Genomic DNA, 6,762 nt, shown 5'->3' with positions numbered 1-6,762 from the left:
GAGGGTGCGTAGCCTCTTCGCGACATAGAATCTTTTGCGCTGGTGCTAGTTATAGAAAAATCTCCTGAAGGGTGTAACTTTCACTCGATATCCATTTTAAAATGTTTATTCTATGGAGGGGTACTGAACCCGCAAAAGCGCACAATGAACGTAGCGTTGAACGAAGATATTAAATATTCGAGTTTAACAACGCATCGCAGTTCGATAGGCTGGTTCTAGCTTGAAAAACGCCTTACGGCCCAAGGGTAGCCGTGCTTGTGATGGAAGCTCCTTCGAGCAGTTTACAGGAAACCGAAACAAAAACGGAGAAACTTCATCTTCGAAATTGCCGAATGTGTCCGTGTTCAGAGACATCCGCAAGGCTTGCGCGCAAAGCCTCTCTCGCCAGAATCTTTCCTCTGAGTAATAACAACCGCACCATTATCGAAAGCTCGTGTTTTTCCTTGTGGTCGCTCTTTTAAAGTACCGTTAGCCGCCAGCACTGCTGAATCACCTCCATCCAGAAGGTTTTAACCCAGCCGGTCCATCAAGGCGGTAAGTCGACACGGGGAGGCCGCCGACAGAACGGTTATCTCGGCCGACCGGAAAGCTCATTGATGGAACAGTCTGCCGTACAACAGGGCCGGGGCAGTTTCGCGGAATCTGCCCGCAAGGTGCCATTTCTCCAGACCAGCGCATTCTTGCACTCGTTCCACCCCATTCTTTTGAAGCCTGGCGCCGGCAGACGACCAAAATGGCTTGCTGTAACGGGGAAGGCCCCGATAATAGCCTCTCTGCGCGACGGCAGAGTCCAATTTAGGCATTGACAAAATGGTTGTAATAACCAAGGGAGCCCACAGAAAGCCATGGACGAGCCGATTTTTGTCCCTAGACGCATCGAACTTACGCCGATAACTAAGTGCGGATAATGAAGCCTCTAACAACTGTCGACTTTCCTTACGGCGTGTCTAGTTGGTATGGGATTTAGCATTCGCCCCCCCTTTTTTTTTGCACCTTTTGACAAGAAACTGGATCTCTCGGCCTCTACATTTATAGATGCTTCGCGATGTAATGTCATGAAGAAACCTGTACTAGGTGATCACGGTGGTTAGGTAAGCAAACTGTCACTTAATAGTAACTCACTGAACTACTACAATCCATTCTTAGTATTTATCTACCTTACAAATAGCAGACACTAGGGACATTTTATGGAGAGACTTCGCCCTGGAAGCATGATTTACTTTCTTTTTTGCGCTTTTGACTTCGCAGTGGTCATCCGTCATTTTTGTGCTTCATAATTAGTTAAAGCTCATTTTTCTTTTTGTTTGTAAGTTATCACGTAGGGCCTCTTGATATCAGTAACCACTTGGTTAAGCACTCATAACCTTCGTGTGCACACTGGGTTACTCGCGTTACTTGTTATATCGCAGCCAATGGTGCTACATCCTGCATTTCAAGGAAACGAACATTTCAATAAAGCTCAAGACAAGGTGGCAAGATGGAGGGGCCGTAAAATGTGCGACTCAAAAAGGGACAAGATAGCTTTCGCTATTTTCATACTACGCCTTTCAAGTCCTGTTTGACGAGTTGTTTTTGAGAAATCGCATTATTTTGCAAAATGCCAGTCTACTACGAAGCCGCTCTTTCCGTCGCCTGAAAGATATGTGATAACCCACAGTGACCCCGTTTATGCTTGCTGCGTAAAATGATTGGTTTGGCCGTTGATGAGACAAAGCCAATTGACTGTGACATATAACCACCGTATTACCGTGAACAATGGAGTCGTAGTGCTTCCGAAACGTCATTCCTTTTTTCGACCATGGTCTGTGACCAGTGAACTTCATCAAACATTTCTCCACTCTACAAATAGGGAGAATGTTTGGGACAAAAACAGGCAGCCCTGTACCTTAACACAATTCTTAACTGGAAACTAGGTTTACGCTAACGTGACTTCTAACCTGAATTGTAAGACATTTTAAATTTGGCTGTAGTTCATTTGCCCCCTGGCCACTTGACGACCAAAGATGCTCCACACTGTTTTTTTTCTTTATCAGTGTTCAGCAAAATAAAATATAGATGCCTATCTTGGATAAAATGTGCGTTGTGCACTGCACGTGGTATGTTACATATATACTACATCTAGCAGCGATTTCTGGCGGTCAGAATTTGGTCAGGCATGTCGCTATGGTAATCTGACTTATCACGAAATCAACCTATGGTATAGCTGTGAACGTCACTCGCATGGCATTAGCTTAGAGTTATTTTTTAGTGTCCTGCTTTGAAGTTAGGCTGCAGTGCAGCATTGTGAGAAGGTCAAATTTAGATATTTATATTTTGATTTATGTTTTTTGAGCATTTTATTTAAACACAAAAGTGGTTTCGGGTGATGGAGCAAAGGCATAGGTCGGCACACTAACTCATGAGTGCACTCATATCGTCTCACTCACACTCACGTCTGTGAGTGTGAGTGAGTGGTCGTGAGTGTGAGTGGATGTGAGTGTGAGTGCGAGTGAGTGGATGTGAGTGTGGGTAGTCATGAGTGTGAGTGCGAGTGAGTGGATGTGAGTGTGGGTGGTCATGAGTGTGCGAGTGAGTGGATACGAGTGTCGGTGGTCATGAGTGTGAGTGCGAGTGAGTGGTTGCGAGTGTAAGTGGACGTGAGTGCGAGCGCGAGTCAGTGGATGTCAGCATGGGTGGCCATGAGTGTGAGTGTGAGTGAGTAGATGTGGGTGTAAGTGGAGGTGAGTGTGAGTGCGAGTGAGTGGATGTGAGCGTGAGTAGAGGTGAGTGGTAAGTGGACATGATTGATGAGTGGATGTGAATGGACATGGGGAGCAATGAGTGGTTGTGAGTGGACGTGAGTGGCAATGAGTGGATGTGAGTGGTGGGTGGATGTGACAGCGAAGTCCGTCGCGTATGTTTCGCGACGACGATACCCGCTTAGCTATGTTCATGTTGATGACAGCTGAGGGAAGCAAATATTCACTACTGAGGGCGCTCGAGGCAGCATAAGGCATCATGCCGGTGCTTTGGACAACCGAAGCAGAGGATTCCGCTGGCACAGGAACGGCAATCTTTCGTTCCTTTTGTTGTTCACCGTTGGCACGGGCGCAGGCCCTTCGCGGATGCACTGAGCCGCTACGAGTTTTGTGAGATCCTTCATCAAATTTCGCATTGCCAGTCCTGAAAATATAGATAGATGTCTCTTGCCACGCTCCCCGCACGGCTCTATCTCATTTGGACAGAGTTACAATGCTTACTGCTGAAGCAACGACGTTCCGCTTCTCGGCAATGACTACTGTAAGATGGGATCTCCAGTGCTGCTGTGGACTCTTAGATTTTAGACTCAGGTGTGCGTATTGCGGAGCTTGCTCTGGCCGTAATTTGCTGATTGGACCGGACCCACGCTTAAACCTGACCTACTTGGCCCAGCTCGAACTGCACAAGCCCGACTCAAGCCCGGAAACGACGCGAAAACCAAGAGCGCTTTTCGGTAACGCCAGAGGATTCTTGTTTCTATCATGTACTCGAAGGAGCCCAGCGTCGCAAATCAAGCATGTGGTTTTTATTTTTTGTATGCATAGCATCAGACATGGCGATGCCTTGAAGCCAAGGAGACATCCAAATTTTATGTTTTGCGCCAGAAATGATTGTTTCGTGACGATGGTGATAGTGAAGTTCGCGGTTCTGTGCGCTGTTTGCCGCGTCCTGGTTCACGCTAAAGGAATGTCCGCTGAATTTTTTTTTTCTGCCCTCCGCACAACTGCAGAGAAGGGGGTGGGTCACACTCGTTACCCGGCAGGATAAGGGGAGCCGGACAGCAGAGGATTCCGAGAATACAGTGATGATCAAACCCCCTCCGGGAACGTATACGTCAGGTCGCATTCCACTGTGCGTCGCGTCGCGTCGCGTGGTCAACAGGACATTGCCGCACTAGCTGCAGGCATGAAGACAGTTTGTAAGTGATGGTACTGAACAGATGGGCCTTGAGGCGACTTCCCTCGAACCTGTGTTCACCAGAGGTGGAAACAACCTGCACCGTAGGAAAGTGAGAATGTTCGCGAAGCTCGCGGAATAAGGGAGAATGCTCCGAAATCTTGATGGTGGAAAGTGTACATATTTGTACAGTGTTTATCGAGGTGAGTTTTCTTTCCAAAATCACTGATTGGCTGTGTCGTCTTTTCTCAATTGTTGATTGGTGATGTTTTTCTTTTCCCCAATGATTTATTGGGTGGGTGTTTGTGGAATTATCTGATTGGTTACTGTCCCCACCGAGGGCGGGGACATAGGGTTTAAAACCAGCTGTTTCGGCGGGACCGAGGGCTGGTTTCGTCACGTAAAACGACGAGTCAGTTAAATGTAAATAAGTTTTCTCCTTGCTTGTAACTTTCTTTGTTTTATTAATTTTTAATAAAAAGTTAGCCTACCCAGAAGTGTCGTCTAGCAACGTGATTGAGCAATATCGAATCTGCAAGACGTCAAGCGTCTTTCACTAATCATCAACGCAGTTTCCCTCTACAAGATAGAGAGGGGAACTCAACTGTGATGAAACATTGCGGCGATTTTCGGCAGTGGATATGAGGTGGCGACCAAATTGGCCGCACCCTTTCTGATTGGTTGGACGTACAGTTCGAACTTAATTTTTATGCACTCGGAAAAGGGATATAAAATATAATGGCCCTGAGCACTGTCACCGTTTCATTCGGGAAAAAACTGCAAAAGAAAAGCAGTACAAGTGAAGTAAAGCTAATAAGAATCAAGCTAGGGCAACAGTGTTGATTTCGCCTAAAACTGCCAACACCGAGAAGGCAGCGAAGAAAAAAACGTCCGAAGGACGCCACAGACAAAAATGTGACCAGAAGAGAACAGAAAACTGAGGGCGGTGGGCGAAAGGAGGGCCAGGAGCTTTTCATAAACAGGTAGGAAGGAGGGTGCCGGCATGTTCGACACTGGACTGTGCTCGTTAAACAGGAAAGAGTTGAAAATTAAGCTCCCTCACTCTCTCGCCAGAGTAAAAAAAAAAGAAAGAAAAGAGAACTTTTTTTTTTTACCTGGTCATGAAAAGGCTCCCTTCAGCGTCATACAAGCGGAACTCCGTCGCCGACAATTTTAGCGGCTGGGGGCTGCCCTGGGAAGTCAACAACTGCATACAAGCTTCCAGTGTATGTGTGCAAGGCGTGTTTCTGATTTGCGGCGCCTAATCTTTGGCACTGGACGAGTGAAATCAAAATGAGCTTGTGAAATGCAATTTTGTTTATTTTTCGTGTTTTCAGTACAGTAAGTGGATAAACTTCTGTTTGCACGCACCGATTCCAGCAAACCTACCCGCACGGATATCTGGACAGCATGAGGTATTCTTTGAACCGGATACTACGATTTCCTTTACGAACTTCTGGATAGAACTTTTTTCTACTAAAGTCCCATCGTTTCAGAAGGGCGTGTGCTACAAAATGGCCCATAAGCTAGCTGCATACGCATTCTTCCGCGAACAACGTTGGAGAATAATTTGGTGCAATGTAAGCACCCCCTATGCACACGCGGATGCTCACGTGGTCTCCGCACTCACTGGCCTAAAAAACGGTTGGTTTGTAAAACCTCCTTCAGACCGGGATTATGTGCAATGCAGAAAACGTAATTCACTAAAGACATGTCCACAGATCGGTCTCACATAGTAGATAGACTGTCGATGGCAATTCCCCCTAGCATCGTTATTACACGGGGAAATCCTCTACTTGCGGTCCATTCCAGCATTTCCTTTTCCGTGAGGAAATCACAATGGCTTCAGAAACATGCTCCATTTTCCATGCCGCGAAAAGTATTCATAGTCGCCACTTGACTCCGATGTGTTCATGTAGAGTCTCGGAACGTCATTGTCAAGAAAGACCAAATATTGGTAATTAGACACCATTCAGGAATATTGCCAAAACAAACTCATTATTGTTACTTACTGTTACTTATTGTTACACCGTCATAGGCGCGCGTACAATGGAGGGGGTGCCATCCCCCCCCCCCCCCCCCCAATTGTCTAAGCCCCCTAATCGCCAAGTCTGCCCCATACATTTACCCTGACGGACCTGTTCCGTCATTGTTTACAGTGCAGTGCTATGGCCAAGCAGGCTGTTTAACGGCCGAAGGTCTATGATGTTGCGTTCCGAGAACAGTTTACTCGCCCGGTCATTGTGAGGCAATCTTTTCAGGTTCTTTTTTGAAGTGACAATAACCAAAAAACAAATCTGTCACATTTTCAGGAGTCTCGAGAGGATGGAAATTACTCCGGAAGCGCGATGTTACATTGATGCTTCAGCGACGCAGTGACTGCTTTTGTGCCGGTACTCACGTGGGGAACAAGGGAGGGGAAAGCCTCAGGGTGCTTGTGAACGATTCGACAAGAGGACTGTCTTCGTCCGGGTGAAGACAAGACCTCTTGTCGAAACGCTGGCAAGCCCCCTGAGGCTTTCCCCTCCCTTGTTCACATTTTGAGTGTCGAAAAACCAGCCGCTTATCCTCTCCATACTATATATTCCTCTGCCGATGTTACAGATAAAAATAAAAACTACTGCTAAATAATATCTTGTATATGTTGCAAATTCCATCACATGGAAATAAATGTTTTGCAATCCTTCCTCATCTTTGCACTTCCTTTTGGCAGTAATGCCTAGGTGAGAGAAGGTTGGGGGGGGGGGGGGGGGGGGCACTGCGCTGAAACTTGGCTCATTCTCATGCAGAACCTTGCGCACGCCTACGGACACCGTTCAAAAACTTGTCTAAGCATCTTGGCTGCTG

The sequence above is a fragment of the Amblyomma mixtum genome, chromosome 3 (genome assembly GCF_055824585.1).
Source record: "Amblyomma mixtum isolate Tamu chromosome 3, ASM5582458v1, whole genome shotgun sequence".
Lineage (NCBI taxonomy): Eukaryota > Metazoa > Arthropoda > Arachnida > Ixodida > Ixodidae > Amblyomma > Amblyomma mixtum.
Note: the sequence above shows the minus strand (reverse complement) of the source record.